Source organism: Lepisma saccharinum, chromosome 14 (genome assembly GCF_977018435.1).
Source record: "Lepisma saccharinum chromosome 14, izLepSacc3.1, whole genome shotgun sequence".
Lineage (NCBI taxonomy): Eukaryota > Metazoa > Arthropoda > Insecta > Zygentoma > Lepismatidae > Lepisma > Lepisma saccharinum.
The window spans coordinates 46,741,128-46,764,606 of record NC_139242.1 but is presented as its reverse complement, the minus strand read 5'-3'; the positions used below and the strand labels follow the sequence as shown (position 1 = coordinate 46,764,606).

The following is a 23,479-nucleotide window of genomic DNA, read 5'->3' as shown; positions in this document are numbered from 1 at the left end:
TCGATTTAAATATGGTCCAGGAACCTTTCTTTCCAGATCGATTTAAATATGGTCCAGGAATCTTTCTTTCCAGATCGATTTCAATATGGTCCAGGAACCTTTCTTTCCAGATCGATTTAAAAATGGTCCAGGAACCTTTCTTTCCAGATCGATTTAAATATGGTCCAGGAACCTTTCTTTCCAGATCGATTTAAATATGGTCCAGGAACCTTTCTTTCCAGATCGATTTAAATATGGTCCAGGAACCTTTCTTTCCAGATCGATTTAAATATGGTCCAGGAACCTTTCTTTCCAGATCGATTTAAATATGGTCCAGGAACCTTTCTTTCCAGATCGATTTAAATATGGTCCAGGAACCTTTCTTTCCAGATCGATTTAAATATGGTCCAGGAACCTTTCTTTCCAGATCGATTTAAATATGGTCCAGGAACCTTTCTTTCCAGATCGATTTAAATATGGTCCAGGAACCTTTCTTTCCAGATCGATTTCAATATGGTCCAGGAACCTTTCTTTCCAGATCGATTTCAATATGGTCCAGGAACCTTTCTTTCCAGATCGATTTCAATATGGTCCAGGAACCTTTCATTCCAGATCGATTTCAATATGGTCCAGGAACCTTTCTTTCCAGATCGATTTAAATATGGTCCAGGAACCTTTCTTTCCAGATCGATTTAAATATGGTCCAGGAACCTTTCTTTCCAGATCGATTTAAATATGGTCCAGGAACCTTTCTTTCAAGATCGATTTCAATATGGTCCAGGAACTTTTCTTTCCAGATCGATTTCAATATGGTCCAGGAACCTTTCTTTCCAGATCGATTTAAATATGGTCCAGGAACCTTTCTTTCCAGATCGATTTAAATATGGTCCAGGAACCTTTCTTTCCAGATCGATTTAAATATGGTCCAGGAACCTTTCTTTCCAGATCGATTTAAATATGGTCCAGGAACCTTTCTTTCCAGATCGATTTAAATATGGTCCAGGAACCTTTCTTTCCAGATCGATTTAAATATGGTCCAGGAACCTTTCTTTCCAGATCGATTTCAATATGGTCCAGGAACCTTTCTTTCCAGATCGATTTAAATATGGTCCAGGAACCTTTCTTTCAAGATCGATTTAAATATGGTCCAGGAACCTTTCTTTCCAGATCGATTTAAATATGGTCCAGGAACCTTTCTTTCCAGATCGATTTAAATATGGTCCAGGAATCTTTCTTTCAAGATCGATTTAAATATGGTCCAGGAACCTTTCTTTCCAGATCGATTTAAATATGGTCCAGGAACCTTTCTTTCCAGATCGATTTAAATATGGTCCAGGAACCTTTCTTTCCAGATCGATTTAAATATGGTCCAGGAACCTTTCTTTCCAGATCGATTTAAATATGGTCCAGGAACCTTTCTTTCCAGATCGATTTAAATATGGTCCAGGAACCTTTCTTTCCAGATCGATTTAAATATGGTCCAGGAACCTTTCTTTCCAGATCGATTTCAATATGGTCCAGGAACCTTTCTTTCCAGATCGATTTAAATATGGTCCAGGAACCTTTCTTTCCAGATCGATTTAAATATGGTCCAGGAACCTTTCTTTCCAGATCGATTTAAATATGGTCCAGGAACCTTTCTTTCCAGATCGATTTAAATATGGTCCAGGAACCTTTCTTTCCAGATCGATTTCAATATGGTCCAGGAACCTTTCTTTCCAGATCGATTTCAATATGGTCCAGGAACCTTTCTTTCCAGATCGATTTCAATATGGTCCAGGAACCTTTCTTTCCAGATCGATTTAAATATGGTCCAGGAACCTTTCTTTCCAGATCGATTTAAATATGGTCCAGGAACCTTTCTTTCCAGATCGATTTAAATATGGTCCAGGAACCTTTCCTTCCAGATCGATTTAAATATGGTCCAGGAACCTTTCCTTCCAGATCGATTTCAATATGGTCCAGGAACCTTTCTTTCCAGATCGATTTCAATATGGTCCAGGAACCTTTCTTTCCAGATCGATTTCAATATGGTCCAGGAACCTTTCTTTCCAGATCGATTTAAATATGGTCCAGGAACCTTTCTTTCCAGATCGATTTAAATATGGTCCAGGAACCTTTCTTTCCAGATCGATTTAAATATGGTCCAGGAACCTTTCTTTCAAGATCGATTTCAATATGGTCCAGGAACCTTTCTTTCAAGATCGATTTCAATATGGTCCAGGAACTTTTCTTTCCAGATCGATTTCAATATGGTCCAGGAACCCTTCTTTCCAGATCGATTTAAATATGGTCCAGGAACCTTTCTTTCCAGATCGATTTAAATATGGTCCAGGAACCTTTCTTTCCAGATCGATTTAAATATGGTCCAGGAACCTTTCTTTCCAGATCGATTTAAATATGGTCCAGGAACCTTTCTTTCCAGATCGATTTAAATATGGTCCAGGAACCTTTCTTTCCAGATCGATTTAAATATGGTCCAGGAACCTTTCTTTCCAGATCGATTTATATACGGTCCAGGAACCTTTCTTTCCAGATCGATTTAAATATGGTCCAGGAACCTTTTTTTCCAGATCGATTTAAATATGGTCCAGGAACCTTTCTTTCCAGATCGATTTCAATATGGTCCAGGAACCTTTCTTTCCAGATCGATTTAAATATGGTCCAGGAACCTTTCTTTCCAGATCGATTTAAATATGGTCCAGGAACCTTTCTATCCAGATTTATTTAAATATGGTCCAGGAACCCTTCTTTCCAGATCGATTTCAATATGGTCCAGGAACCTTTCTTTCCAGATCGATTTAAATATGGTCCAGGAACCTTTCTTTCCAGATCGATTTCAATATGGTCCAGGAACCTTTCTTTCCAGATCGATTTAAATATGGTCCAGGAACCATTCTTTCCAGATCGATTTAAATATGGTCCAGGAACCATTCTTTCCAGATCGATTTAAATATGGTCCAGGAACCTTTCTTTCCAGATCGATTTAAATATGGTCCAGGAACCTTTCTTTCCAGATCGATTTAAATATGGTCCAGGAACTTTTCTTTCCAGATCGATTTAAATATGGTCCAGGAACCTTTCTTTCCAGATCGATTTCAATATGGTCCAGGAACCTTTCTTTCCAGATCGATTTCAATATGGTCCAGGAACCTTTCTTTCCAGATCGATTTCAATATGGTCCAGGAACCTTTCTTTCCAGATCGATTTAAATATGGTCCAGGAACCTTTCTTTCCAGATCGATTTAAATATGGTCCAGGAACCTTTCTTTCCAGATCGATTTAAATATGGTCCAGGAACCTTTCTTTCCAGATCGATTTAAATATGGTCCAGGAACCTTTCTTTCAAGATCGATTTCAATATGGTCCAGGAACTTTTCTTTCCAGATCGATTTCAATATGGTCCAGGATCGATTTAAATATGGTCCAGGAACATTTCTTTCCAGATCGATTTAAATATGGTCCAGGAACCTTTCTTTCCAGATCGATTTAAATATGGTCCAGGAACCTTTCTTTCCAGATCGATTTAAATATGGTCCAGGAACTTTTCTTTCCAGATCGATTTAAATATGGTCCAGGAACCTTTCTTTCCAGATCGATTTAAATATGGTCCAGGAACCTTTCTTTCCAGATCGATTTAAATATGGTCCAGGAACCTTTCTTTCCAGATCGATTTAAATATGGTCCAGGAACCTTTCTTTCCAGATCGATTTCAAAATGGTCCAGGAACCTTTCTTTCCAGATCGATTTCAATATGGTCCAGGAACCTTTCTTTCCAGATCGATTTCAATATGGTCCAGGAACCTTTCTTTCCAGATCGATTTAAATATGGTCCAGGAACCTTTCTTTCCAGATCGATTTAAATATGGTCCAGGAACCTTTCTTTCCAGATCGATTTAAATATGGTCCAGGAACCTTTCTTTCAAGATCGATTTCAATATGGTCATGGAACCTTTCTTTCCAGATCGATTTCAATATGGTCCAGGAACCTTTCTTTCCAGATCGATTTAAATATGGTCCAGGAACCTTTCTTTCCAGATCGATTTAAATATGGTCCAGGAACCTTTCTTTCCAGATCGATTTAAATATGGTCCAGGAACCTTTCTTTCCAGATCGATTTAAATATGGTCCAGGAACCTTTCTTTCCAGATCGATTTAAATATGGTCCAGGAACCTTTCTTTCCAGATCGATTTAAATATGGTCCAGGAACCTTTCTTTCCAGATCGATTTAAATATGGTCCAGGAACCTTTCTTTCCAGATCGATTTAAATATGGTCCAGGAACCTTTCTTTCCAGATCGATTTAAATATGGTCCAGGAACCTTTCTTTCCAGATCGATTTAAATATGGTCCAGGAACCTTTCTTTCCAGATCGATTTCAATATGGTCCAGGAACCTTTCTTTCCAGATCGATTTCAATATGGTCCAGGAACCTTTCTTTCCAGATCGATTTAAATATGGTCCAGGAACCTTTCTTTCCAGATCGATTTAAATATGGTCCAGGAACCTTTCTTTCCAGATCGATTTAAATATGGTCCAGGAACCTTTCTTTCCAGATCGATTTAAATATGGTCCAGGAACCTTTCTTTCCAGATCGATTTAAATATGGTCCAGGAATCTTTCTTTCAAGATCGATTTAAATATGGTCCAGGAACTTTTCTTTCCAGATCGATTTAAATATGGTCCAGGAACCTTTCTTTCCAGATCGATTTAAATATGGTCCAGGAACCTTTCTTTCCAGATCGATTTAAATATGGTCCAGGAACCTTTCTTTCCAGATCTATTTCAATATGGTCCAGGAACCTTTCTTTCCAGATCTATTTTAATATGGTCCAGGAACCTTTCTTTCCAGATCGATTTCAATATGGTCCAGGAACCTTTCTTTCCAGATCGATTTAAATATGGTCCAGGAACCTTTCTTTCCAGATCGATTTAAATATGGTCCAGTAACCTTTCTTTCCAGATCCATTTAAAAATGGTCCAGGAACCTTTCTTTCCAGATCGATTTAAAAATGGTCCAGGAACCTTTCTTTCCAGATCGATTTAAATATGGTCCAGGAACCTTTCTTTCCAGATCGATTTAAATATGGTCCAGGAACCTTTCTTTCCAGATCGATTTAAATATGGTCCAGGAACCTTTCTTTCCAGATCGATTTAAATATGGTCCAGGAACCTTTCTTTCCAGATCGATTTAAATATGGTCCAGGAACCTTTCTTTCCAGATCGATTTAAATATGGTCCAGGAACCTTCCTTTCCAGATCGATTTAAATATGGTCCAGGAACTTTTCTTTCCAGATCGATTTAAATATGGTCCAGGAACCTTTCTTTCCAGATCGATTTAAATATGGTCCAGGAACCTTTCTTTCAAGATCGATTTCAATATGGTCCAGGAACCTTTCTTTCCAGATCGATTTCAATATGGTCCAGGAACCTTTCTTTCCAGATCGATTTAAATATGGTCCAGGAACTTTTCTTTCCAGATCGATTTAAATATGGTCCAGGAACCTTTCTTTCCAGATCGATTTAAATATGGTCCAGGAACCTTTCTTTCCAGATCGATTTAAATATGGTCCAGGAACCTTTCTTTCCAGATCGATTTAAATATGGTCCAGGAACCTTTCTTTCCAGATCGATTTCAATATGGTCCAGGAACCTTTCTTTCCAGATCGATTTAAATATGGTCCAGGAACCTTTCTTTCCAGATCGATTTCAATATGGTCCAGGAACCTTTCTTTCCAGATCGATTTAAATATGGTCCAGGAACCTTTCTTTCCAGATCGATTTAAATATGGTCCAGGAACCTTTCTTTCAAGATCGATTTCAATATGGTCATGGAACCTTTCTTTCCAGATCGATTTCAATATGGTCCAGGAACCTTTCTTTCCAGATCGATTTCAATATGGTCCAGGAACCTTTCTTTCCAGATCGATTTAAATATGGTCCAGGAACCTTTCTTTCCAGATCGATTTAAATATGGTCCAGGAACCTTTCTTTCCAGATCGATTTAAATATGGTCCAGGAACCTTTCTTTCCAGATCGATTTAAATATGGTCCAGGAACCTTTCTTTCCAGATCGATTTAAATATGGTCCAGGAACCTTTCTTTCCAGATCGATTTAAATATGGTCCAGGAACCTTTCATTCCAGATCGATTTAAATATGGTCCAGGAACCTTTCTTTCCAGATCGATTTAAATATGGTCCAGGAACCTTTCTTTCCAGATCGATTTAAATATGGTCCAGGAACCTTTCTTTCCAGATCGATTGCAATATGGTCCAGGAACCTTTCTTTCCAGATCGATTTAAATATGGTCCAGGAACCTTTCTTTCCAGATCGATTTAAATATGGTCCAGGAACCTTTCTTTCCAGATCGATTTAAATATGGTCCAGGAATCTTTCTTTCAAGATCGATTTAAATATGGTCAAGGAACTTTTCTTTCCAGATCGATTTAAATATGATCCAGGAACCTTTCTTTCCAGATCGATTTAAATATGGTCCAGGAACCTTTCTTTCCAGATCGATTTAAATATGGTCCAGGAACCTTTCTTTCCAGATCTATTTAAATATGGTCCAGGAACCTTTCTTTCCAGATTTATTTAAATATGGTCCAGGAACCTTTCTTTCCAGATCGATTTAAATATGGTCCAGGAACCTTTCTTTCCAGATCGATTTAAATATGGTCCAGGAACCTTTCTTTCCAGATCGATTTCAATATGGTCCAGGAACCTTTCTTTCCAGATCGATTTAAATATGGTCCAGGAACCTTTCTTTCCAGATCGATTTAAATATGGTCCAGGAACCTTTCTTTCCAGATCGATTTAAATATGGTCCAGGAACCTTTCTTTCCAGATCGATTTAAATATGGTCCAGGAACCTTTCTTTCCAGATCGATTTAAATATGGTCCAGGAATCTTTCTTTCAAGATCGATTTAAATATGGTCCAGGAACTTTTCTTTCCAGATCGATTTAAATATGGTCCAGGAACCTTTCTTTCCAGATCGATTTAAATATGGTCCAGGAACCTTTCTTTCCAGATCGATTTAAATATGGTCCAGGAACCTTTCTTTCCAGATCGATTTAAATATGGTCCAGGAACCTTTCTTTCCAGATCGATTTAAATATGGTCCAGGAACTTTCTTTCCAGATCGATTTAAATATGGTCCAGGAACCTTTCTTTCCAGATCGATTTAAATATGGTCCAGGAACCTTTCTTTCCAGATCGATTTAAATATGGTCCAGGAACCTTTCTTTCCAGATCGATTTAAATATGGTCCAGGAACCTTTCTTTCCAGATCGATTTAAATATGGTCCAGGAACCTTTCCTTCCAGATCGATTTAAATATGGTCCAGGAACCTTTCCTTCCAGATCGATTTCAATATGGTTCAGGAACCTTTCTTTCCAGATCGATTTCAATATGGTCCAGGAACCTTTCTTTCCAGATCGATTTCAATATGGTCCAGGAACCTTTCTTTCCAGATCGATTTAAATATGGTCCAGGAATCTTTCTTTCCAGATCGATTTAAATATGGTCCAGGAACCTTTCTTTCCAGATCGATTTAAATATGGTCCAGGAACCTTTCTTTCAAGATCGATTTAAATATGGTCCAGGAACTTTTCTTTCCAGATCGATTTAAATATGGTCCAGGAACCTTTCTTTCCAGATCGATTTAAATATGGTCCAGGAACCTTTCTTTCCAGATCGATTTAAATATGGTCCAGGAACCTTTCTTTCCAGATCGATTTAAATATGGTCCAGGAACCTTTCTTTCCAGATCGATTTAAATATGGTCCAGGAACCTTTCTTTCCAGATCGATTTAAATATGGTCCAGGAACCTTTCTTTCCAGATCGATTTCAATATGGTCCATGAACCTTTCTTTCCAGATCGATTTAAATATGGTCCAGGAACCTTTCTTTCCAGATCGATTTAAATATGGTCCAGGAATCTTTCTTTCCAGATCGATTTAAATATGGTCCAGGAACCTTTCTTTCCAGATCGATTTAAATATGGTCCAGGAATCTTTCTTTCCAGATCGATTTAAATATGGTCCAGGAACCTTTCTTTCCAGATCGATTTAAATATGGTCCAGGAATCTTTCTTTCCAGATCGATTTAAATATGGTCCAGGAACTTTTCTTTCCAGATCGATTTAAATATGGTCCAGGAACCTTTCTTTCCAGATCGATTTAAATATGGTCCAGGAACCTTTCTTTCCAGATCGATTTAAATATGGTCCAGGAACCTTTCTTTCCAGATCAATTTAAATATGGTCCAGGAACCTTTCTTTCCAGATCGATTTAAATATGGTCCAGGAACCTTTCTTTCCAGATCGATTTAAATATGGTCCAGGAACTTTTCTTTCCAGATCGATTTAAATATGGTCCAGGAACCTTTCTTTCCAGATCGATTTAAATATGGTCCAGGAATCTTTCTTTCAAGATCGATTTAAATATGGTCCAGGAACCTTTCTTTCCAGATCGATTTAAATATGGTCCAGGAACCTTTCTTTCCAGATCGATTTAAATATGGTCCAGGAACCTTTCTTTCCAGATCGATTTAAATATGGTCCAGGAACCTTTCTTTCCAGATCGATTTAAATATGGTCCAGGAACCTTTCTTTCCAGATCGATTTAAATATGGTCCAGGAACCTTTCTTTCCAGATCGATTTAAATATGGTCCAGGAACCTTTCTTTCCAGATCGATTTAAATATGGTCCAGGAACCTTTCTTTCCAGATCGATTTAAATATGGTCCAGGAACCTTTCTTTCCAGATCGATTTCAATATGGTCCAGGAACCTTTCTTTCCAGATCGATTTCAATATGGTCCAGGAACCTTTCTTTCCAGATCGATTTAAATATGGTCCAGGAACCTTTCTTTCCAGATCGATTTAAATATGGTCCAGGAACCTTTCTTTCCAGATCGATTTAAATATGGTCCAGGAACCTTTCTTTCCAGATCGATTTCAATATGGTCCAGGAACCTTTCTTTCCAGATCGATTTAAATATGGTCCAGGAACCTTTCTTTCCAGATCGATTTAAATATGGTCCAGGAACCTTTCTTTCCAGATCGATTTAAATATGGTCCAGGAACCTTTCTTTCCAGATCGATTTAAATATGGTCCAGGAACCTTTCTTTCCAGATCGATTTAAATATGGTCCAGGAATCTTTCTTTCAAGATCGATTTAAATATGGTCCAGGAACTTTTCTTTCCAGATCGATTTAAATATGGTCCAGGAACCTTTCTTTCCAGATCGATTTAAATATGGTCCAGGAACCTTTCTTTCCAGATCGATTTAAACATGGTCCAGGAACCTTTCTTTCCAGATCGATTTAAATATGGTCCAGGAACCTTTCTTTCCAGATCGCTTTAAATATGGTCCAGGAACCTTTCTTTCCAGATCGATTTAAATATGGTCCAGGAACCTTTCTTTCCAGATCGATTTAAATATGGTCCAGGAACCTTTCTTTCCAGATCGATTTAAATATGGTCCAGGAACCTTTCTTTCCAGATCGATTTAAATATGGTCCAGGAACCTTTCTTTCCAGATCGATTTAAATATGGTCCAGGAACCTTTCTTTCCAGATCGATTTCAATATGGTCCAGGAACCTTTCTTTCCAGATCGATTTAAATATGGTCCAGGAATCTTTCTTTCCAGATCGATTTAAATATGGTCCAGGAACTTTTCTTTCCAGATCGATTTAAATATGGTCCAGGAACCTTTCTTTCCAGATCGATTTAAATATGGTCCAGGAACCTTTCTTTCCAGATCGATTTAAATATGGTCCAGGAACCTTTCTTTCCAGATCGATTTCAATATGGTCCAGGAACCTTTCTTTCCAGATCGATTTAAATATGGTCCAGGAACCTTTCTTTCCAGATCGATTTAAATATGGTCCAGGAACCTTTCTTTCCAGATCGATTTAAATATGGTCCTGGAACCTTTCTTTCCACATTGTAAATATGGTCCAGGAACCTTTCTTTCCAGATCGATTTAAATATGGTGCAGGAATCTTTCTTTCCAGATCGATTTAAATATGGTCCAGGAACCTTTCTTTCCAGATCGATTTAAATATGGTTCAGGAACCTTTCTTTCCTGATTGATTTAAATATGGTCCAGGAATCTTTTTTTCCAGATCGATTTAAATATGGTCCAGGAACTTTTCTTTCCAGATCGATTTAAAAATGGTCCAGGAACGAGGAATTCAAAGAAGGAAACTACTTTGCACTGTTCTTGTAAAAACTCACCAAAAAACCAGCAGTTCAAATCCATGAATTTCTGTCAGCAACCCATTGGAAATCAATTTTCGATATTGCCAAAGCAGCTGATTTCTCAGCAGGAGGAAGCATTCCCACACATTTCTCCATGACTTGTGGACAGCACAGGTCTATCACATCTAAAGTAGTTTGATTATCACCACAGCCTGAAAAGCACATGCACAATGTCAGCAGACTGAAAATTTTAAAAGTTACAGTAAATCACAAATCTTCCTACAGATGTAGAACTTAGAACTAAAATTGTTCTCAGGCGTGACAGGAAAGCAAAGATACAATGGATATATATATCTTAGGGAAAATATGTAGGGCATAAGTTGACAACACTGACAGTAAACTTCATTCTTACTCTTAACAGTAGCGTTTATTCACAGTGCTGGTCGAATCTTTTGTGAGTCACATGTGGTGCAGATGGCTCTCAAATATTTACAGCAGAATTAATCAATATTTTTTGATTTTGTATAACTTGCAGAATAGCTATGTTGGTAAATAAACACTAAATTTCAAGTCTATTTTGGACTATTTTGTAACAAAAAAGTGCTAGGAAAATGTACCTTGTGCTTTTCAGAAAAATGAAAAACAAACTTCACATCATGTTATTTCACGTTTCATGTTTCTGTCAAAAGTGAACTATGAATATGTTTACTGATACTATTGCCAATGTACTTATGAATTACAAATACTTGAAAGTACTTGTAACAAGTATTGGTATCAGCTTCAATCAGTAAGGATACTGGCAGTGGCATCGGTGTTGTTTCATATCTAATTAAAAGCCTGTTCAACAAATTGTATGATGTATCCTGGAACTTAGAATTTATATACGTATGTGATTATGTGTTCTACAGGAACTTTATCATATAGTTTAGCTTTAAAATATTTATATCTGCAGTTGAGATAATTGTATAATCAATCAATCGATCATTTCTCTCCACAATGTTGTTTCAAAAATAATAAAAATTATGCATTTTGCATAATTTCAAGGATATTTTAGACTGGCATTTTTGCAGACACCATGCAAAAGTACTGGCTGGTATCAGTGATTACAACCAATACTTATCAATGGTACTGATCCATCGGTATAGTACTATTTTTAAAATGTAAAGTGTCATTTTAATGGCAACCACTTATCACAGAGGACATCAAAACAAAACTTTTTCAGTAATATTTTTATCATTGGTGTGTCATTTCGGTGCTAGTCATTCAAAAAAGCATGCTTTGCTGCCTGTGTACTGGCAACCCAACACAACATTTCATTGTATTCATGACGTCATTTCCTGCACTGAAACAGTGCACAGCACTGTTTGCAAGGTATACACAAGTTTTGTGAAAAATGACAAACTACCAACCACATTGTGTGCTGTAAAAAAGAAGCGAGGAATGCATCCAGTAGATCAACGGGAAGTGAACCAACAATACAAAAATGGTACAAAAACACCGTATTCAAAAGGAAGTGGTAATATCGGTTTTGTCTCTTAGCCTGCATGTCAAACATTAGCAAATTTCGCTTCAAGGTTGATATCTACATGTTAGTCTATCCACTTGCCCTGATGCATACACTGTGGTTTTGTGGTGTTGATAACGGAAGTATCCGAGGTTAGGGCTAAAACACATACAACCACTGTAACAACATGATTAAGAATCAGCAGCAAATATACTGGCATATTCACAGTTGCCAACCATTGCATGTGTATGCGTGCGGTGTGTAAAGAGAGGAATGTTACAGTCGTCGGAGAGCTTGCTTTACTACTACTACTACTTAAACCCCTGTATTTTCAACCATTTTTGTCCCTTGCCGCATTATGCACTGAATATTATATTACCGTTGTGTTATTTACCTTTGGAATTTTGAGTTCTTTCATTTCTTTATTTTGTCAGCTGTTGAGTGTGTCAAAGACAACCAGTATCAGAAGGACAAGTGGATAGACTAGCATGTAGATAATAACTTGACATCCACCATCTTCCTCCCCTCCATGCAAACACCCAAAAATGATCTGATTTTTAGACGTGTATTCCTAGTATGTGTGTTTTTACAGCCTTTACATTTAATCGTGATAGACACATCCTATATTTTCAGAAAGTAAACCCAATGCAAATCAAACAGCAAACAGTATCTGTCAATGATGCGTTACCTCAAGTTTGGGGCAAAGTTTTAGCCTCATGCAAAATGTGCACTGATAGCCTGCGAGGATACAGTCTGCAGTTACAAAGCATCACCAGGGCAAATCCTCCACAGTGTGGAACACATTGGACAGTGGTTCCAATTTTCTGGAAAACAAAACAAGGTAATATTTAAAACATTCAACATTAACTTCATACATTACAGACCACCCTTAAACACTATCCTTCACACATCATTATGATGTAACAACTTCTATGGATTATTTCTCTTGAAGTTTATTGTTGTTTCAAGCAGGGAGTCGTAACGTACCCAATTTGCGTTACACGGTACGTTCCATTTTGTAGGAGGAAAAGTATGGTTCCACTGCTGGTACCCATGTAACGTAACGAAATGCAATATGTTATAGACTGACGTTACAAGGAACGTAACAAAATGTATTGTGGTAGATATTAACGTTATAAAGGAACGGAACGAAATGAGCACATTGGAACATAACGTAATATGCAATATGGTATATACTACCGTTACAAGTTACAAGGAACGTAGTAACGAAATGCAATATGGTATATACTAGCGTTACAAAAAAACGTAACGAAATGCAACATGGTAGTAAATAACGGTATACATAGGAACGTAATGAATGCAATCCTCCGTAACGGAATGAAGTGAAAGGCAATATGGTTAATTAACGTTACATAGGAATGTAACAAAATGTAAACCACTGTAGCGGAACGGAACAAAATGCAGTTGGGTACATACCATCTACATAAGGAACGTAAATAAATTCAGTATGGTAGATGTTAACGTTACAAGGAAAGAACAATTCACAAATGTTAGCTAGTAACGTTATAGGCGCGTGACGAATATAATCTATTTAACATCACGGAAGAAAAAGGAATAGCCAAAATCTCTTACCTTTCATTGGAACATTGCGAAAAATAACTCAGTATATCGTATGGGATTAATGTGAAATAGCCGTGAAAAATATGGTTGTTTGTAAACAAATGGATTTCAACCAGGGTTGTTAAAGGGTCAGGAATTTTACATCAATTCAATTCCGGTTCAGCAGGGAATATTAGCAAGCATAAATGGATCTGGACCGTAAAGAGCCTTTTTATGTATTTCAGATCGTTCCAGGGACCTTTTCTCCTGATCAATTGAAATACGGCAAAGGGACCTTCTTTCCGGATCAATTTAAAAGACGGTCTAAGTTCCATATTGAAATGAAAGAATACGCAACTTGGACCGAATTTAAACTGTGCGATAAAAAAGTTTCCAGTCTTGTTGCGGAACCCAATAGAACCCATTAGAATTTATGGGTTCGTGGACGTTTAACAACCCTCATTTGATATTAAATTACATTTTTGGCTCGAAACTGAATAAAGCTTCCAACTAGTGTAGAAAGGAGTAGCAATAGGCGTGCGCACGGGGTGCAAGGGGAGGGGTAAAATGCCCCCCTCGTCATGGACATCAGAGAAATATGCCATATGCAATTGCATATTAACCCGATAATAGTGTTGCCCCCTCAAGAAACACCACTTGAATTCGAAATTATCGCATTCCTGCATCCCCATTATAATAATTAATGTAAATTAGTATGACAAATCAAATTATACGTGTGAAATATATACTTTTAGCTGACATTCGTTTTCTAAAGGGGAGAGGTGGCCATCCTCGCCCCCCTTCCAGATTTCCATGCCCTTATATTATTATACTTTATTCCAGAAATTTAGGGTAGAGGAATCATATCGCCGGTTATTAAACGATATTATGCTCTTGAAGAAAATGAAGTATTTTGAAGCCGATGAAAGTTCACAAAGGAACAACGGCGGAAGAAGGTGTTGTGGCACAACCACAGGGGGCAGGGTAGATTAGCCCTCAAACTTGTACAGAAATCAATTCTAGGAGGTAAGGAAGGCAAACATTGGACTATAGAAAGAAAGGTTGCAGAATCTAAGAGTAGCAAGACAAAAGGATACTCAAGATGGATTTAGTTTTCACGTCTTTCGTGCACTATTTCTTCCAGACGGCAAGAGCACCTGCAAGGGGGCACAGAGGGGCAATTGCCCCCTCTCGATTTCTATCTTTATACCAATTTTAAAAAAAGTTATATAAACTTGGACAGTTGCTGCTGATTACGGTGTAAGTTTTGTCCGTGTAAGGTAATAAATAGATTTATTATTAATTTTTGAAGCCGCACCGTTCATTTATAAACACACTGTATATGAGTCATTGTGAATTCGAGTCAATTTAAACATTTTGCGTTGTTGCGAGATTATCTATTAGGATACAATTTGGACATAAACAATCTAAGTAGAAAAAGTGCATCTTGTATATCAAAATTGCCATGTCCATCTGATCTCCGAAAGTAGTGTTTAGCACGTCATTTTTCAAGTATATGATTGATTGATTTGGTGTTTTGAGTCCACTTTATGCACAGTAAGGCCAATCGGGACTGAACCTTCAGTTTGAAGTGGAATCCGAACCACTTGTGCCTCCACCGGGTATCGAACCCGGGACCCCTTCATTACTAGGCGACGACGCAACCACTGCGCCATCGGGGAGGCCATTTCAAGTATAGTCCATGATTGTATCTAGTATATGAATGAGATTTGTCCCTCCTCTCAAACAATTCGTGGCTTGTCCCCACCGAACGAAGTGTGTCACTTATAAATTAAGTTTCCGAAAGCAGGCATTATGCATGAACAGAACAAAAAATACTCCTGAGAAATTACAAACATTATAAGCCAGTTCGTGACCGGGAGTTATTGACGGTCTCCCCCCCCCCCCCCCAACCTATCCACTTTAGGTCCCGGGTTCGAGTCCTGGTCTGTAAATATCTTTTTTAGGTGTCTCTTCATCAATTTCATCTATTTATCATCCATCTTCATAGTTTCGATTAATTATAAAAGTGACAAAAGCAAAGCAAAATAAGAACAAATAAAAATAATTGCAAAATGACTACAATGTCAGAACTACATTTGAAAAATAAAATGCGAGCAGAAGATTCATTTTCAAACAGGTATTTGGGTAGAATTGTGTAGACAGACAGCATGCTCCCGAAAGTTGCCAATCCACGTGTAGCATGACCTTCGATACTGGGGTTGCGCTTTTTCAGGAAAGTTTTCTCGACCCTCCTCAGGCGTCTTATCAAGAATGCCTCAGTGTTCGTAGCATTGCCAACTTATTTTCCGTCGGAAAAAGTATTTTTCCTCCTATTTAATCTGCGGTTGGCTCTACAATACATACAACAACTGAATTACGGCGAAGTAGGTTAGAAACCCTGCGTGCTCAACAGCAGCTTCGATAAGGCACCTGATTGTTTCGAGCTGAACCAGGAAATGGGCGATCTTTATTCCCCAAGGCCATTCCGTAAAACTAATGCCACAAGAAGTTTTCTGTGTGGATTTGAGAGCATGAAATTGTAGGCTGATGATAGTACTAGAAGACGTCAAGTGGATTTTTTTTCTGTTTCGTTATGTTATATAGCTTTCCTACCTATATAGTTTGAATAACTAATCAATCATTTGATGAGTAGACAAACACGAAGAAGCCGATCCCGTGGCAAATTAGTTAGCGTAATACACTGCGAAGTCTAATGTCGGATTAGAAAATATGGATGGGTCATTTGTCTTTATACCACTTCCATCACCTATCACATCCTTTATCATCGCGATTAACCGAAAGTGGTAGACGCGAAATAAAAATAGAACCTTTGCATGAATGTCCGAAAAAAAGGCAAGGGCACGAACCACCTGGATAAGGAAAGTCAACCAAAAATTATATATATCGCGCAATTGCATTTTAGCTATAATAATATATGTTAATTATTGCATGAACATGCTTGAGGGGAGGGTGGGGGAACACAATTTTTATCCCGAAATTTTGGAATTTTGAGAGTTAGCCCCCTCCCCCTCGCCACATATTTGCAAAAATTTCATATAGTCTGAATCTCTGGTTCATTCCGCGTACAACGGTATATCACTCATCTCTCTAGGACAATTAGCTTCCGATCTACACTTATTTAATTGAAACTCTGCATTTTGCTCAAAATCGGCTCGGTACCCAGAGGCTTACTTGTGAAAAAGGTCTTGGGCGTCAAAAGGTTAAAACAAGACAAACTTTCATTCTAACCTCAGTCAATTGTGGGAGCTGCTTAGAAGTAGTAGTGTTGCTGGTATGGTGGACTTCGGTTCTTACTTTTGCTTTTAACAGATAGATACATTTTGAATAATAGTGAAATCAAAGTAATCGATTATTTTACCGAATGACAAAGTTATAATGGAATTGTGTTATCTCCATTACAGAACAACTACCTAATCTCATTCAATTCCAGTGTTCTATCTGGTAGATAGATATATCAACCTTTGCAATGATGTAAACTTTCAGTGCAATCGCGACAAAAGTCCAAGAACTATAATGTCAAACTTTAAAGGTTTCCTGACAAAATAAAAAAGGGACAGATCATTTACATTCTCAATGGACATGTTGAAAAAAAGACTAATATTCATTTTTTAAAATTTCTTTTTTTAGCGTAGGTAAAAGGAAGTCACTTGAATAAAGTGGGAATATAATCAAAATGTCCATCAGGTATTCATTGATTTCAAAAAAGCATATGATTCGGTCAAAAGAGATAAATTATATAATATATTAGTCGAATTTGGAATACCTAAGAAGCTTGTTAATATGATACAAGTATGCACCAGTGAAACAGAAAGTAAAATTCATGTGGGTATTTATGTGTCTGACAAATTTACAATTCATGATGGGTTAACCACTTGCCTTACGACTTTTTTTCCAAATTGATGTCAAAATTTTACACTTTTTTTATTTTATATTTTACTACTACTTTACATGCAAAATTACATTAACAATGGTTTTTGGTAGAACAATCAAAAATAATCAAAATATTCTACTCCAAATAGGCATTCGTTTATTAACCCGAGTATACTCGGAGCTGTTAAATGTGATATAAATTGTGATATTTACTAACAATAATGCAACGAACAAAATGGTATGTTGTTTATGTTATAAATGATATAATATTGATTTCAAAAGACAAAAGAAGTGATTATTATTTTCACAGAAAACTGAAAGCGTGGTGGAGCTGGTGCTGGAGATTCAGGATCAATTTCTTGCCACACTCGTACAGATATCAAACAAACATCAGAATGCGAACTTTCGATTGAAATATCATCACAGTCAGTTAGCTGTGCTTATATCACTCATTTTGCTGCCAAAAGGACGAGAAAGTTCCAACCGAATCAAGCTTCCGAACAATGCGTTCTTGCAAGCAACCGAATGTCACGCAATGCAGAAAAGCTGTTGTCTTTCTTCACTTCTTGCCACCTCAAGCCAGGTACAAAAATTAGTGCACGATCGAGACATCTGTTGGCCGGACTTGCAACTAAATCCACCTACCCAATTCATCATGAAAGTTCCGCCCGACTTAGTACGGGCCGGTAAAAAAATTACATTCAAACTCCTCAGGTTTCCGAGATAACTCGGGATAATATTTTGCCGGAAGAGTACCACATCCGAGATAATTCGGGTTAGTAAGGCAAGTGGAACAAGGAGATGCATTATATCCATTGCTCTTTAATTTTGCCTTAGAATATGCTGTCAGGAAGGTAACAGAAACTAACGAAGGACTAAAATTAAATGGTGTGACTCAGTTGTTAGCATATGCAGATGATGTAGACTTATTAGGGGATGATATAAATACAATTAAGAATAATGCTAAAATACTTTTCAAAACTGCTAAAGACATAGGTTTGGAAGTTAACAAAGAGAAAACTAAATATATGCTTACAGGCCGAAACCAAGTGTTAGGTAATAATCAAAATATAATTATTGATAACAACTCGTTTGAACCAGTTTCCAAATTCAAATACTTAGGAGTAATATTAACCAATGAAAATTATATTAAAGAGGAAATAAAGAGTAGGCTTAATTCAGGAAATGCAAGTTACTTCTCTCTTCATAAACTTTTGTCTTCTAGTTTAATAACTAAGAAACTAAAAGTTAAAATATACAAAACAGTAATTTTGTATGTAGTGCTCGTATTAAATGGGTGTGAAACTTGGTCCCTTACATTGAAAGAGGAACATAAATTGAGAGTATTTGAAAATAAGGTTCTTAGGAAAATATTTGGACCTAAAAGGGATGAGGAGACAGGTGAGTGGAGAAGGTTACATAATTTAGAACTACATAATTTGTATTCATGTCCAGATGTTATTAGAATAATTAAATCAAGAAGACTTAGGTGGGCAGGCCATGTGGCACGAATGGGAGAGGAAAGAGGAGTTTACAGGATTCTTGTTGGGAAACCTGATGGTAGGAGACCTGTAGGAAGGCCAAGACGAAGATGGAGGGACAACGTTGACATGGACCTAAAGGAAATCGGTAGGGATGGAAAAGAGTATATAGATCTTGCTCAATATAGGGACAGATGGAAGGCCTGTGTTGCTGCAGCCATGAACCTTCGGGTTTAAGAAAGCTAGAGAGTTAGTTAGTTAGTTTAAAAGGAAGTAGCTATAAATGAGTAAATAAAAAATATTACGTGGCAGAGTGGTTAGCACAGCGCACTACGACGCCAGGGGTCCCGGTTTCGAATCCCGATCTGCACATGAGTGTTCTCTGTGAGTGTCCCTTCGTCAGTTTCAGCATTCGTCGCTCATGCTCATCTTCGCTTTCTGAACCGCCAGGTGTACAGCACCTGGCGCAGCGTTTCGCGTCCGAATTCCAGGAACAGGCAACTTACGGTTACCTGACCAAGTAGCGTTTCGTCCGAGGGCTACCATCCTAATAGTGTTTAATGAAGCAAACTCTTGCTAACACTCTTAAATGCTCCATCGAAGAAAATATATATTTTTTTGTTTTAATATTTCTTTCCCTCTGGAAATTGCAAATCTCACCTTCGTAGTTGACAGATAGTAAGAAAGTGTTGCCATCAGCCATGACTAAAATTTCTAGATCCAAGTTCACTTCCTCTCGACGATTTGTTTTGATTTGATTTGTTGTTTTAAGTCCACTTTATGCACATTAAGGCTAATAGGGATTGGACCTACAGTTTAAAGTGGGATCCGAACCACTTGTGCGTCCACCGGGTATCGAACCCGGGACCTCTCTCTCGACAATTTGTCTTGAGTCTGCACTCCGCTGTCTATGCAATGTAGTTTTAAAAGTTGTAAACCGAGGTATACTAGTCACCAATTCCATCGCTGCCAGTGGTTAGTCAAGGTGTGACTCATCATCAGCCAGGATCGAACAAAACGCAACTCATTAAACCGTCGCAGACGAACTGTAGCATTTTTCTAGAAATTTCGCTTTCGGACGAAACGCTACTGAACCGTACAGCAGTCCCAATGCCTACTCCAAGTTGCACAGCTGCTTTCGGAGCTCTTGGTTTGGAAAGGGGGTCGGGATGAGGAAAGGGTCTTGATTTTTTATACTGAAGCTCCTTCATTTCAGTCTCCTATTTCTCTTGGTTGAATTTTCTGAGATACGGAATCTACCTCATTTTGCTTGTCATTACGTTTTATTGCATCACCCACGGTACGCTTACATATACTACTTAACATTTTCAATTTCCCTGTACCCTTTGGTTAGGTACGGTAAAAATAAATAGCTGCCATTCGTCAAATGTTGTATTTTTGTTTTTGTTACCCATTTTTCTCGTACTTCAGTCAGGGAGCAATGCAGCTACTGGTAACAAATGTAGTCAGGAAGTAGCATCAATTGTTCCTTCCCCGCACTGTAGTTGACCAGTAAAAAAAAACGATGTAAAGCCTCGTTTCTATTACCACAAATTTGCCGCGCAACATGACGCGCGGCATGCGACGCTGCATGTGCCAAGCATTTGTTGAAATGGAAATTGTCTGCAACATGCCGCGGCGCAAGTGCCGGGGACAAAATTGCCCCAACAATTAAGACGCACAACATGCGCCGCGGACAATGGAAACAGCCTGCAGCAAGTTCCTGGGGCATGCGCACTAGAGTAGAAACAGACGACGCGACTACAATCTGTGGTCCAACAAGATTTAATAACAATGCAAAATCATTTACAGTCATTCTTACAAAGTTTTCGTATCCACTTTGAAGACGTAAGTCTCTCATCAACGAGTTATATGCTCCTTCCGAATTTCTTTTCGCTAGAAAACTTCTAATCCACCATCTAGGTCGTTTTCGCCTCTTATTTTTACAAGTTCATGGTACGCGCCTGCCATAACCACAAAACCCGCCATAGTTGTATTGTTCATCTTTACACAAGTTAAATCACTACCAAATTATTACAATACAAGAGAAGAAACACTGACTACTCTAAAGCACAATGGAACAACGCTACACTCAAGTCCTGCACTCCGGTGCTGTTGTAGGCGTATTTTGCAGAAGTAGTTTTGAATTGGAAACAGTGCACTGAATGACGCGCAACATGCGCCTGCACATGTTGCGCGTCATGGGTCTGGAACTTGTCAGAATGGAAACGTAGCTTAACAGAAACAGAAGGCTTTCACGATTTGTCTGAATATTAAAGTGATCTCTTTTTTCACACCCAAACATAAATAACTATTTTCAAATATTTAAACGTAACAGGGGTGTAAGGGGTGACCTTCCACGTATTACATCCAATCCTCAACTTCATTCCACGTAGTACGCCCTGGACTGCTCTTTCCAGACTAACGAGACTCTGGCGACTGGCCCTATGGCCAGTATAATTCTGTGTGTTCTCCTGCTTTCTGTCATATGCGCTGAGTGCCTCTTTACAGCCTCAGCTTTTAACCTAAGTCAGAATATTTTAATATTTCAGTTATGCGACATTACAGTTATGTTATTTGTTATGGTAAGGGGCTGCACCCCGTATAACGTGGCGGGTGCAAAATAGCCTAAGTGCTGACGCACCCAAATTTTTTTAAAAAAAGTTACATATAACTTTAAGAAATGCGTATAAATATTTCACCATCGTTTATATTTATGTACATGTTGTTAATTTTCAAATATTGTGAAGGAATGCAGCAAGATGCTACGTATTTGATTACTAATGTGAGCCACTGTATATGTTATGTTTTTATTTCATGAACAATGTATGGTCAAACATTATTTTGCAGAGCTCCGTGGCGGAGTGGTTAGCACAGTGCAATACGACGCCACAGGTTCCGAGTTCGGATCACAGCCTGTGCATTATTTTCTTTGTGATGTCCTTTCATCAATTTTGCCATTTCATCACCCATCCTCGTCTTCGCGATTAGCCAAAACTGGCATAAAACCAAATTTAAATATAACAAATCAAAATCAAACATTACTTGGCATGACAAGAATGGATAGGTTATTTTGAAGCTGCTGTTATTAAAAGCAAATTGTATGTAGCTTTCCTAGACAGAAGTTTCACACAGAGAAACTGATTGATTGGATAACGGCTGCGGATTCCTACTCGAGCAGAAAATATATATATTTCCATTTATTACTTACAACAATAGCAGACTGATTTCCTGCTAAATCAAAGAAAACTTGCATTCACAGTTACAAATTGACGTGTTGAATGAACTTAACTACAGATTTCTCTCACTCCAATTCTGATTAATCGAACAGCACACCACAACGTGGGTCATTATATATTTCCAGCTTACTCTCGAGTTCCTCAACTAAAAATAAATTGACTGCGAGACAAAAACTCCTCTCCGATAACACATTATATGCAGATTGTACGTAAGTTGAAATTCCATCATAATAATAATTTGAATTCTTCAAGTAGTAGCTACAAATATAATTTTTCATACATATTTTCTTAGCAAAATATGAAGTTCCTCACTTCACAAGGATAACATATACACAGTATTTCACAAGAGTTTTTAGTTCGAGCTAGTCGTAGGCCTAATATGAATATAAACGTCACTTCATTACTTAGTTAAAAAAAAAAAGTGCCAGGCAATCAGAATTCAAGGGTATGCCTGAAACTATTTGTAGTATCTCATGTATAAAGGGGGCTTTTTAAGTAAAATGAAGGATACATACCACATGCTTTGGTCAATTCAGAGTAGTAGAAACGTAATTATACTGCATGTTGCAACTGAAACCGTAGCCTCGAAGGCCGAAGTCGTTTAGTAATCCATTCATACACTCGGTACGTACCAAACATTTCAAGTTCGAGTAGACATCTGGGCATGGCTGTTTTTTTTTATAACATCCCTTCATAGATTTAATATGATCATCATTCATCTTCATAGTCGCGATTATCTACAAGTGGCAGAAAAGCGATATAAAACATGAATAATACAAAAGTATAACAAACAAAAGAGGATAAAAGGATGAACTGAGTTTGAGTTAATTATAGGAAGTTTTATAAAATTACTGTTTCTTGAATAATCTTGTCCTTTGTTCCGATTGTATTTCTCAGTCACACGTTGCTCAATATCCATGTCGACTGCCGTTCTTGCGTTCTTGAAAATTACTTTCTTGTCTGTCTATGACCTTCTTTCGAACGTGGTAGGTAGGCGGGCATTCTGTCTGTTTCTACACCAAAAAGTTTAATGCACCTCCTGTCCAAGAAGACAAGAATTACTGAAAGTAATTTTCAAAATTGTAAGCGGATGAGGGCCCTTGTAAATGATAAAATATACTGTCATTTTATTCGCTTAGTTTTAAGAATCAGTTTCCATACAATTCTTGCCTTCTTGAGAGTCCAATGGCCCTGTCTAGCTACAGACCAGTTGCACAAACGCGGTTTCGTTTGTTTCGTACAACAATTCCATCTAACATTTCGTTTCTACGCATTTTCTACTTGCCAAAAGTGCCTTTCATATCGCCCCAAGGCGTTGTCTACTCGGATGCTTCGTGATCGAAAGTCACGTGTACAAAGTTTCAGGATTCAGATTTTCCGATTTTGCGTGGTGCTGCTGCTATCAGTTCGGTTCGCCTTCTCAAGGTCGCGCAACAAGCAATTATTTTTGGTCTTCCGATAGGAGAAAGCTTGCCTCTCGCTTAGGTGGACGAACGATTGGCACGGATGATTTTTTGGCTCGACCATGGTTGGTCCTTTATGTTTCGTCCTTCAGCAACTTAATCTAAGCACGAATCATTCTCATCGCCAAACAACTGTATTTTTTT

General features: G+C 37.9%; 1 long non-coding RNA gene across 1 annotated transcript in view; it reads right to left on the bottom strand.

The window, feature by feature from the left end:
- LOC145998850 (uncharacterized) overlaps positions 1-23,479 on the bottom strand; it is an 86,582-nt gene that overhangs the window by 51,686 nt on the left and 11,417 nt on the right. Inside the window, exons 3-4 of the long non-coding RNA XR_014443348.1 lie at positions 12,387-12,522; positions 10,231-10,406 (exon numbers count right to left, since the gene is read on the bottom strand). This is a non-coding gene — a long non-coding RNA (uncharacterized LOC145998850). The remainder of the gene's footprint in view (positions 1-10,230; positions 10,407-12,386; positions 12,523-23,479) is intronic.